General features: G+C 38.3%; 1 long non-coding RNA gene across 1 annotated transcript in view; it reads left to right on the top strand.

Annotated features, from left to right (window-relative positions):
• Positions 1-1355: 1355 nt before the first annotated feature.
• LOC128935211 (uncharacterized) overlaps positions 1356-12617 on the top strand; it is a 76673-nt gene continuing 65411 nt past the window's right edge. The window contains exon 1 of the long non-coding RNA XR_008482936.1: positions 1356-1424. This is a non-coding gene — a long non-coding RNA (uncharacterized LOC128935211). The remainder of the gene's footprint in view (positions 1425-12617) is intronic.

The following is a 12617-nucleotide window of genomic DNA, read 5'->3' as shown; positions in this document are numbered from 1 at the left end:
TTTCTGTGAAATTCTGAATGTTGCTGTAGATTGATCACATTATTGCAGGACATGCAATCAAGCTTACAATTACTCAGTCATAGGTATTGGGGCTAAGCTTATATTTAGACAAGCATTTGACATATCAATCAATATGATACCATGAAAGATTTACTGAAGCTGATACCATAACTCATTTTTGCTATGTGAAAAAAATAAAAAATTAGGGGACACAAATAGAAAAAGTTCTTCTCTCCACTTGGACTATTTAGATTCCACAGAATGTTTAATGTTCCTTTAGGAGTGAATGAATAAAAGTTGCATCAATTCACTCCTTTTCTCAAAGTGCATGAAGAAAAATAAAACCTAAATAAAAAATATTTTGCTGCAGTAATTACTGCAAATAAAGATAGATCTACTGGAGATGTCAAGACAAGCCTATTAACCAGCAACTTTTTCTGCTTACTTAAGAAAGGGCATTAAAGCAGTGGTTTAGGTACTTGTTTGCCTGGCTTTGCTTCTCATCAACGTCCTGAAGGACAAGAGGTGTGAAAAGTCTAGTTTCTTTTCTGAGCTTGAAGTTTCTGACATCCAGAAAGGAAAACCAAATATTTCCATTATTTAGAAAGAGAAACAGAACGATTGGAAAAGCTTTCCATGATATGAAGTGAATATTCATCTTTCTAAGATACACTCCAGGAAAATGTATGAGGTTTTGTCATTGGCTGTTTAATAATTCCAGACATTGATGATTTACGCCAGACCTGGAGAGCGCAGTGTTTGCCTGCCATCTGTCCCAGCTAATCTCCAAATTCCATCTGCAAACGTGGATGACTTACAACTTCCCTGATTAATGTCATCTATCATTTTCTTCATAACACAGAGCAATTAATCTCGGCTGGTCCCAGGGGTCCGCCGCACTAATAGGTTTGTGGGGGGTAGAAACAACCCGCAGAAGTCTGTTTGGAAAGAACACCCTTTAACACCCTTTCCTCACATCCCACCTCACCCCCCTTTATACTTCTTTCCTTTATTATTCCGTTTAGTGTGTGTGTGTGGTTTTCTCCCCTCTCGCTGCTGTCTCACACGCTGTCGGGGCTCCCGGCGCTCCCCGGCGGTGGCAGCGGGCGCGGTGCCCGCGGGCGCGGTTCGCTCTCCCGCACCCGCGGGGCAGCGGGCAGGTGCCCGCACGGCCGGGCGGGGGAGGACACACGGGAGAAGGAGCGAGGGCGGCCGCAGCTGCATTGCGGATGGAGCGCTGGCTCCCGGGGAGGGGCGGCCCCGTGATGCCGGGGGCGGGCGGAGGCCCGCGGAAGGCGGCGTGGGCGGCGCGGGGCACCGGGGGCGCGGAGCCTCCGCCCCGCCGCAGGAGGGAGGGAGAGAGGGAGAGAGGGAGGTGCCGCCGCCGCCGCGTCCCGGCTTGGGCTGCGCAGCGGCGAGGGGCGGTGAGTGCGCGGGCGGGCGCTCACGGCGGCGGGGAGATGCGGGGAGATGCGGGGATGGGGCGGGAGCTGCTTGCGGGCGGCCGCGGAGCCGGGTCTCACCTGCGTCCTCCCCTTCGCCCTGTCCCCGCCGCTCGGCTCGGTCACGGCGGACCCCGTGCCGCGTTCCGGCAGCGGTGCGGCTGCTCCGGGCGCGGAGTTGCGGAGGGGCCGGGCGGCGGCCGGGAAAACTGTTTGCTCAGGGTTCTTGTGGGTGTCACGCAGAGTTTTGCGCTCTCAGAGCCGCTGCTCGGCTGTGGATGCACCCTTGGTGGGGAGGCAAAGTAAAAAGGCGTGACGTGAAGCCCATGCCTATAAAAAGTAAAAAGGCCGTCGGAAGGGGTTTGCCTAGCGCCCCGTAAGCGAGCCTTTGGCCCGGGACTGAAGCTGTCAGGGTGCTTCGTGAAAACAAATACTCGTTATTTTAAGGAAAAAACATCTCGTTTGTCCAGTTAATTTGTGCGTGTTGGCGGAGCAGGGCTGTGATTGCGCCCTTTAAACACGCAAAGTGCCGCTCCGAGCCCCGGAGCGCTCAGCGCTGGCACTGACGCGCTCGGGCTGCGTTGGGTAACGGGACCGGCGGAGCTGAGGCTGCAGGAGCAGCCGAGACTCATCTGTAAAGAGAACAGGGGGCGTGGGGACAGTCTTATATCGCGTACGGTTAGCTGACTTCTGGAGCTCTCTTAACCAACCAAAAGGGATGTGAAGAACAAGGCATAATTAAAAAAGGCAATAAAGGTTAGTAGTAAAGGCTGTTGGCATAAAGTTAAATTCAAGTCACGAATGTTTCCTTTTAAAAATTCAGCCTAAGTGAAATGTAAATGTGTGTTATTATGGAAACTGAAAAAAAGTGCTTCTGGATTATGAGTGTGGCTTTCTATGTTGTATGAAACATTTTATGTCTAACACTGAGTTTGGGAGGCTTAATTCTGAGTGAATTTCCTGATGTGGCTACATTTAACAATTTATAAATCAGCACTAAGTTAAAAGAAGCTGCACTGAAGAAAGTTGGTTTAACAGACTCGAACTTCACTAAAAATATCGACTTTCTAAAGACTGACCAGGTCATCCTTTAGTTTTAATATGTGTAAGATAACATATTAAAGTAATTTGCTGCTTTTGTATAGGTCACAGGACCCATGCTGTCCTTTCCTGACTTTAGTTCTCTTTTGCCAAAGGCTCTGTTGAAAAAGCCATTTTTCATAAGAGGTCTCTTTGAGAGTACCTGGAAGACAGTCAGGGACAATTGTTATGAAAGTCACTTGAGAACATCATGCTGTGCTTTGGGAGCAGGTGATTTTCTTAGGTACAAGTTGTCCATGACTTGTTCCTGTTTCAGCTACACCATTGGCTTTATTTTGGAGTGACTCACTTTCTCCTAGGGCCATTGATATAATAAGAGACAATAATTTAGAGATTTTAAGGCTTTCTTTAAAAATCCAGATTTATGTGACTGGTTCATTTTGTGAGGCCTGTTCTGATCTGAGATTCAGAAGGACTGTAGAGATGTTTCTTCTTGTTATGTTGTATGAAGTTTCATTGGTTTTATGGCACTACTCTGGAGTAGTGCATGTTTTCTGGTGAGGTGGTATGGGCTCTTATTCATCACTACTTTGTCTCCTTGGAACAGATTAAGTCTTAATACTGTCAGGGGCTTGCCTTTGTAAACTAAGGAATTTAGAGCATCTTTAGCAACTACCACATTATTTCTGATGCTTTATAATTCATTTTCCAAGGCAGTACAAAATACCAGAAATTCCAGCTGTGGTTAGGCCCTTGGAGTCCACATTTATCTCCCACATTGTGCATTTTATGACAGGGAGGAGTAGTGGGAGGCTGACAGCGTGATAATACTGTGACATAGCACTTCTATAGGCTATATATCACAGCAGTGTACCATATATTACAGCAATCATATGTAGTGTGTCTGTCACAGCTGGCCAGAAGAGCTGGTGGGAGGAATTGCTGCACTCAGGCCTGCCATCCACATCCACAAGAGAGCAAGAAAGTCTGTATTTGGATCCTATTGAAACACTAATGTGGACAGTAGAAAAAGAGAACTTTATTGTACTAGGTTGTACTTGATACTAAATTTTTTTATTGAATTATTAAAATTAATTGAAGTAGTAAAGTCCCATGCTTTCCATTCTTTGTAATTCTTTAGGTCAGCATGTGTAGGGTGAAATACCTTTTCACTTATGTCTTCCTGACTGCTTTAAATTTTAAAGGTGTAAGTCATTGGTTGATGACACTTAATTGATAGTTAACCAATATCCCAAATGTATTTGTAATGTAATCAGGAAAAGAAAGAATTTTAGTTTTTATTTTAACAGCTGCAAAGCTATATTAAATTGATTTTTATCCATAGCAGTGTACCTTTTCTAGCTCTATTTCATTAGACTGACAAGTAAATGTGTAGATAATATAAAAGATATCCTAGAATTTCTTATTTTAATAATTTGAAAAAAAAATCTTGCATCTTCATTTACTTTATTTTGTGCTTGAGACTTTTACTTGACAGAGGTTGAAACCAGGACTGCAACATCTTGTGAAGGAGATGCAGGAAAAGATGAGCTGGAATGCTAATATTCACATAGATCCCAGGTTTCAGTCTGCTGTGATGGATTGTGATGATGTAAAAGTTGCTCTTCCTTTCAGAAGCAAAACTATTCATGAGCTAAATATATTCAATATCTTCTTTGAGCTGTTAGTTTATCATAAACATAGAATGCCTGTCAGAACTGTGCCCTCAACTCAAATTACCACATACAAGGCAGGTATCCAAATAATATAAGAAGTGATTGTTGCATTTATTTCAATTCACAGACCATGAGCAATTTTACAGTAGTCAGTTTGCCATTTAAGTTTTGATTTCAGCAGGCCAGTTTTTCATAATTGTGTGTATTAGACCACTTGGAAATAATTTGCATACTACAAGTAGAAAATTACTTTTGTAATATATGAGTATCCACTTTAACTTTCATGTGGTTGACTGGTGGTGTGTGGATATAGCTGTAGCAAGTAGCTTTCTTGAAATTTATGTATGAAAGCCAAGTCTCTCTTAAAACAGTTGTCCTTATCTCCTCTGTCATATATTTGGCAAAGATGTTCCTATCCAAGTAGCTGAAGTTGAGGTCTTTGAATGATGTTGTAATTAATTCATTAGTCCTCATATTCATGTATAAATATGTAACCTATTTAAGATTTGTTTTGTGATAGAAACTTGGAGGAGAAATAAAGGGAACATTCACCTGGATTGTCAAGATAAAGTAGCAGTGGGAAAAGCAAAATTTACCCTTATGATGCCTGTGTAGAGAGGGTGCTGAAATATTTGATAAAAATAATGGTATATATTTCACACTTTATGATGAGAAGAAATGTTCTGATCACTCATCTTCAAGAAGAAATAACTGAAATTGGGTCAGGTGCTGTAAAGAGCTAATAGGATGGTATGGTCATAAGAAGAATAAGAGGTCCTGATTTGTTTGACCAAGTGAAATGAAAGCTATGTTGGACTCCATGGACTCCAGGACTCCATCTGCAAACTCAGGAGGACGCTAGCAGAAGGGAAGCAGAGGCTTTTGGTAAAGAAAATTGCTCTCAAGAGAAAAACTGACTATTACCCTTGAAAAAATTGTCTTGCAGAAATTTGGAGAACATCCTCCTGTAGAAGCACATGGGATGTGGAACACCCAGTGGCAGCAGAGAGTGGTTGGGAAGTACTGCAGGAGTTTTGAGATGGAGTTTCTCTATTTTTCCAGAAGGGATTATATGTGCCCAGGAAGTGTTTGCATTTAGCTCCCATCCAAGGTTTAAATGTCGTGCCATGCAGCATGCCAGTCCAGCTCTTCTTTCAGGCTGTTTATAATGAAGCTTCAGAAACTCTTCATTGCTTTTTGGTGCTTGCCAATGTTCAGCCCCTCTTGAGTGATTGTTCTTCTACGTCAGCTTTAAGCTGCTTGTTGCTCCTTAGCAGGCTAAAGCTGTATTGTGAGCAGCCTGCCTTTCTATTCTTGATTCTTTTGCCTTTGCTTCAGCAGCCCTCTGGGCTGGCTGAAGTGGGACATAAATCTCTTCTGCTCACTCACTCCTCAGCCTGTACTTAGGTCTGTCTCTACCTCTGAATGGCTTTATACGCTTGTTGGGGTATTTGTTGTTGATTTTTTGACTTTTGGGACTTTGGCTGGGCCCTCTTAGGGGGTTATTTTCTTGGGAGAGATTTTTTTGGAGTGGTTTTGTGTTAGGAAAGAGAAACGTATTGGATTTTTTTGGTTTTAGTTTTTTGTTTATTATTATCTTATTTAGAGTTTTGTACGTTGTCCATACTAGACTTGAGCGCACTGGAAAAGTACGGCAAAAATGGCTAACAATCTTTGTTACAAGGTTTTTTAAAGCTAAACTATCCAATTAAGAACTGACACCTAGATTATTTCCCCTTTTAACTCAATAACTGATACTCAAAAGCCCACAATGCAGATTTTTCTGCCCAATTGCAAAATGCCACCCACACCCGTAAAGAAAGAAGAAGAAGAAGCATGAAGCAGAAACCCAGGATGACACACTGTGTCCTCCATCTTGCTTCCATCCACAACATACTAAAAATCCCAAAACCTAAACTTCTCACCAAGTGATACACCTACACTACTCTCTACAATCTGTTTCACACTTTACTAAATTCTAGTCTATCTTGAGGTTTAGGAAACCTTCTCCATGAATGAGGGTGAAAGTCAGTGCTCCCCTGGGCGTCAAAGCACCCCAAAGCTGACAAAGAAATATTCCTGGTGCCCTGGGTTTCCACATACACTCTTATAAATTTCTTCTGAAAACAACATAATATTCAAAATGTTTTCAAATGAGAGCTGTTTGGTAAAGGAATATCAAAAAAAATGGGCAATGTAGATATTTGTAGACATTCTTCTGTCACCCTCATATACCAAGAGCAGCGAGGAAAGTGAATGTAGTAATTTGTGGAGCTGAAATTCTGCTAAAAATGACATAATTTTAAAATAAAAGTTTAGAAGAGCTTTAGTCTGCTGAATCTGTTGGCTTTTTTATCTCTCATTTTGTGTTGTGTGTAAGAGAGTGTAATTTTGCTTTTGTGTAGTATGCCAGCATCTCTGGTGGAGGTACACATTTCAGATAACAGCACAGGCTTCTATTTATCCCTCTGTTGTTCCTTAGAGATGTCTTTTGGATGAATCCATTAGCAACCATAGCAGAGTATGTGCTGTACTCTTCCTGCTTCAAGTCAGGATGTCAAAGTTTGGCAAACGCTGCTCAGTCCCTTGGAGGGTCCTTAGGTAACCTGGATGCTTTGGGACCATTTGTTTGTCTGTTTGTAGGGTAGAAAAAGGTTTACTTCTAATGTAATTTTATTTAGTAGAAAGGTATTTTACATGAGTAATTTTGAGTAGATTCCATCTGGAGAAAGGGAAGTCTGTCTGTCTTCCCTGGCCCGAGACCAGTGGTGATGGTGGCAGTATGGAAGTGGGAGTCTAAAAGTTATCAAACCGCTGAGTTTGAAATAGGGGCATGCTCACCCCTATTTCAAACTCAGAGTGAAAAGAGCTGTGAGACCCATATTTATACCATGGTTAGGAAACTTGGATGATTTTTTCATTATGTTTATGAAATTATTTGCCTCCTCTCTGGCTTTTTGCATCTGTAGTCTTGATTACTGTACACTCTTTTGGTTTTATTTTTATTTAAGTAACATCTCCCTTTTACTTACTATTCACTTAATTCCACCTACTCTCATGTTTTTTAGTGTCTGCAACTTCAGAGGCAGTGGAAAGCTTAAATTTAAATTTTTAAGCAAATGTGTCTTCTGGGTGAAAATTCTAAGTGTATAAGGTCTAATAGAATTATATTGAAGTATATGTGGGTAACTTACAAGTACTTGGTTTTTAATAATACTTCTGGACAGAAATTTCATGGAGTCTTTAGTATTACTTTAGCTTAAAATTTTAGTCAAGTTGTAAAATTATTTAATTTAAGGTAAATTACCTCAAGGTAAGTTACCTAATGGTTCTTGCCTCAAGTAATGTTCTGTATGGGATCTTTACTACACAAAGATTGAATTGTGGTATCTACCAGAAATGCAGATAGTCCTTTTGAGATTTGTAATGTCCTTGGAAGGCAAAACTACATTTTGTAAGAAGAACAGAAAAGGTATTTAATGAATTTAGTAATTTTAACAACTATTAATTATATCCTATATTTATTGGTCTTTCTCTTTTCTTTGTGTTTCTCTAAGCTTGTTTGTTTGTTTGAGGAAAGAGAATAAAAGTGAGGAGAAACCTACCCCAGATCAGTCAGTAACAATTTTGTTATCATGTTATCTGCTGCCTTAATGCATGTATAGTTTTAAGTCCTACTTTGAAATTAGCCAATAAATTTAAAAAACTAATCAGAAATCTATATTTAAAAAAAATGAACATTATAGAAATATGCTTATTGGTGCTGTGAATTTTCTTTAAATATATGCTGGTCAAAGTACTTGGATTCAAAAGGCTTCTCCTGCTTTGCTTTCAGGGGGACCTAAAGTATAAATGCAGTATTTTATATTCCCCCAAGTCTTTAAGAGTTCAGTTTTGTCACTGAAGGGAGATGTATTCTCCTATTGACTTTAATATACGTAAGACTGGATTCCAGTAGTCCAGTAACTAAATAAGATGATAGTGTTCCTCCAATTAGATTAAAACAAAAAAGGTTAATGTTAAAATAATTGAGGACAGATCAAGACATTTTGAGAAATCCACTACGGTGACAATGTGATTATGTAGATTATCAGTTGCATGTAAATCTTACTAAGGATGATGGATAGAAATCCCAGATAGAAACAGTTGTAACAATGCACCTTTTGTGGTCTCCGAAATTAATTTAATAAATGTTTTGGAGATTGACTAATACACAGATAGTGACCTTTTTGTTTAGGTCAGTGTGAAGTCAAATATATCTTGGAGATTAGTATTGATCAGAATGAAGCCAAAATCAATCTTGGATTTTGAGGGTCATTACACTTGGAAATAGGGTGCAATACTGCAAATGTTGGGTTGTGGAAGGTTTTTACAGTAATTATGGGAAAATAATCTTTAACAAAGGTGCAGTGTCTAAAAAAACAGATCAACTGCTAAAAGATTAGTTATTTAAATAAGTAATAAATTCAGCTCATTTCAGGTTTCCTTAGTTTGAGAGATGATATCCAACAAAAAGTTGTTTTAATAACCATTAAAGTTGGTAATGAAGTTTCCTTTTGCTTCAGTGCTGGAGGGAATTTTCCCTCCCTGTTTGGAAGCCATAAACTGGTGTTTAGGAAAAGGTTAACCTATGTTTGTTTAGAGAGGTTTAGTTTGTTTGTTTTTTTTTAAATGATAAAGTCTCTTCTGGCTTGACTCTTTTCCTTAGATGTTTTGGTGAAACTTAATTTGTGCAGTTGTAGAAGTACAAGTGGAAGAAGTAAATTGCAATACAATGTATCTTTGGAATATTGCATAGCAAGTAAAATCAATTTAAATGAAGGGGAACTAATGTTGCTTGCTATATCAGAAATCTTTGAACAGAACTTTTTGTTTTGTGTTTAATAGATTTTTTTTTGTTGATTTTGTCTGGTTTAAAGTCTCTGTCTTCTGCAGCTCATTTAAAAATAACCTGGTGGAAATTTTTAAGTATCCTACCTGAGTTTTCAAGAGAAGTGAGTCTGTGAAGATCTGAATTGACTGAAATGCCTATCTTATATTAAGTGAAATAGTGCAAATGGTATTTTGTAGAAGATTCCTCTGTAAAAGATAAAGTTTTCCCCCTTATTTTCAGAACCTGTTAAAAAATGAAGATTGTTTTGTTTATTTTTTGCACAGAAGTAGTCTTCTGATATAACTTTTTCTGCAGAGAGCATTGGAAGATGTTCTCCACAATTAATCACTACAACTGCATTGATATCTGTGGTTATACTTTGGGATGTCACCTAGGCAAATATATTGAAGTTCCAAAAACTATATGTAAACTGATGGATTATGCATTTTTATTTATTTTAAAATGGATACATTTTTTTAATCTTAATGATGTGTTTGAATGCAAGTAGAAGTCTCTGTGTCCATATGCATGTTTCAGGGACCATGTACCATTGTCCTTGAAAATGAAAGCCCTATATAAATGCAAACTATTGATATTGGAACTGATCTTCAAAGCTGCTCCATTTAAAGATACTTAACTATTAATAATGAGCTGCATTACAGATACATTAGTTCATATTCTGAGAGATCAAAGTGCCAAGATTATAGATAGCAGTTCTCAGGCTGTAAAAGTCCTTTTACCTGAGCAGCTCTTCTTATCAGTGGACTTCTCTTGAATTTCTCATAATAGTTATCCTCAGAGAAAATCTGTGGTGGGTATATTAAGAAATTTGCCTTATTTGTACCTGAAATAAGACTTTGAAATGTATTGCAGAATACATTACTGCTGAAATGTAATGCAGAAATCTAGAGAGGACTAAAATATGCCAGCTTTTGCCGCAATGATATTTGCTTTGGCAGAATCAGCCAAAAAAAGACAACAATTCACTAGAAACCCCTCATAAGTGATTTTCGGAATAATATTGCTTAATGATCAGAATGAAGCTACCTTTAAAAATATCTCAGAAAATGGGACTTTTACTGTAGAAATATCATTCTTCTTACTGAAGTATTTTGGATGAAATTTGCAAGATTTTCCAATGGACCTTCCCCCATGGGATAGTGTATAGGTCAGTTTTACTAAGTAGAGAATGTTTGTCCCCAACTGCTCCCCATTCCTCTGGTTCAAGGACTAATAAGAGAAGATAGTAGAATTGAGTTAAAGAATTTTCATTGTTTAGATTGTCCAAATAAGGAATTAGTATAGTAATTGTATTATAATAGTAAATTTATATATTCTGATTTTTGATGCTTTGGTTTTCCTTCAATTAAACTAATGGATAGCGATCAGAAAAAGTAGTGATTTTTCTGTTGTGCTCAACCTTTATATTAATACTTGTTTACTCTAGTAATTATTAAATAAAACATATAAAGCACTAATTTACCTTGAGCTGACTAGTGAGCCCCAAATGCCTGTGAATTCTGCATATCAATCTTTTCCGAGTATGGAATTCAAATGCCAATATGTTTAATGTGCAAGACCTTTAATGCAGAAAAATATATATAATGAAAAGTCATGAAGCCACCTGATTAATTTATTTAGTTAGTTTTGAAGAGCCCACTCAAAATGGGTCAGGCTTGCACTATTTGAGCTGACTTTGAGAAAGTTTGGAGGCAGTAGGTAACTTGACCTATATTTTTGAACTGGGACTTTTAAAAACTGGGCTGAAGGAAAAATCTTGCAAACTTCTTTTGATGCACGGAATTATTGAAGTTTGGACACTGACTTAATCTCGTTCCGAAAATTCATATATTTAATGTGCACCTGAGTTAGAGGCTGCTTTATTTTTTCATCTTAGAGTTTTAAGTGAAGTTTATTATAATTTTATCTGTGTAAGAGTAGAGGAGGCTCAAGTTGCATTTATCTGGGCATGTGTCTATTAAAAAGGTATGTCTGAAAAGTCATTCCTTCTGATTTTTCATGATTTGTTACTTCTTCCAGTAGTGGAATTGAGTATTTTAGAAGTAAAACATTCTTTTTCTTTTTTAAAAAGATTAAGAATGTTACAGAACTGATACTGTGTTGCAAAGTGCTACTGCTTTGATTGGTGTCACAAGTCTCCAATATGTTTTGATCAGCTCTGTCTCTGGCTATGTTAATATGCTACAGTTTCTCAGAAAACACATCGCAGTCCACATCCTTTGCCTATTGTGCTATCACCTGTTCATCACAGAAGAAACAAATTGTCTGACTTTTGAGTTGGAAAGATTTATGGAAATTTCAGTCTATTCTTAATTTAAAAAAAACCCCTGTTAATAGCATTAGTAAATGTGTGATGTTGGGAATGCCTGCCAATGATGTGACTTGGTGTGTTGCTTTTTTAATTACTCTCTCTACTTTTCCCAAGTGGAAATATGGCCACCAGCATACAAAAAAGTTTGAGAAAGAAGAGGTATTTACCCTTAGTTACTGCAGTTTTTCTTTTGCTGATATAGATTGTACTCTTTTAGTTTTTCCAGATCTTTCAAAATCCTCTACTAAGTCCCAATAGCTCTTATTTGCTAAGATTTCTGCATAAAAGAATGACCTATAATTTATTTTTCTTATATAGGAGACACCTGTAGTGTTCAAATAGATTTACACTTGGGCTTTTTGGCACTGACTACCCCTAGTATTCTGTTGTAATTCAGTATTTTATACTGAATATATATGCTGACTTAATGGGGCTTTACAAGTTTCCCATGAGCATGTGCAAGGACCACTTGAAAACGGAGGAAGGTGGGTGTAGAAATCATCCAGCACACAGAAAATGATGGCATGATCTGATCAGCTGATGCCAAGGACATTGTAAAACTTTACTCTAGATGGGATCCTTTTGGACCACTTTTATATTCTCTTTACACCATTTGCAATACTTTAAATGATGCTGCTTTCTAGACAAATATCTTCCAAGTAACAGATTGTAATAAATGTAGTTTTGTGGGTCTGTGTTAGAAGAATGTAGTGGTTTTCAGATCGTTTTGCCTGCCCCGTTCAAATTTTTAGGAGCGCCTGGGACTATCACTTTTTTCTTCAGTATTCCAAAAGGAGCTTGTCAAGACATGAAGAAAATATCATAACTCTGTCATGATGGCAGTAGATTTGGTGACCTAGCTGCTTAGTGAACTTGCAGATTCATTTGAAGGAAACTTATTTGGGGAAAAGAGCAAGTATTTTGCACAATTTTGCTACAATCAGCTTTCTAGTGTCAATTCTTTGTGTCAGAGTAGAAGTTTTACTCATGGGTAGCAGTGGTGTTACATGGCTCCCATCTGAATGCTGCAGGGTCTTTGGGTATGCTTGAGGCATAACTTGTCGTAAAAGTGCTACTGATGAAACAAAAGCCCTTTCCTGTTTTGTTTTTGTCCTAATTGCCAAATAAGAAGTACAGACAATGAAGACTAACAATGCTTACTGAAATAATGCAAAAGAAAAATCAAGCTATTCAACTAAAGTAATTAGAACATTTTTGTTGCTTAACTTCTGTGATTTTCTTTTTTTTTTTAA

This window comes from Melozone crissalis, unplaced genomic scaffold (assembly GCF_028551555.1).
Source record: "Melozone crissalis strain CALT ecotype California unplaced genomic scaffold, PUWL_Pcris_2 ptg000016l_1, whole genome shotgun sequence".
Lineage (NCBI taxonomy): Eukaryota > Metazoa > Chordata > Aves > Passeriformes > Passerellidae > Melozone > Melozone crissalis.
Note: the sequence above shows the minus strand (reverse complement) of the source record. Positions and strands in the feature narration are given on the sequence as shown.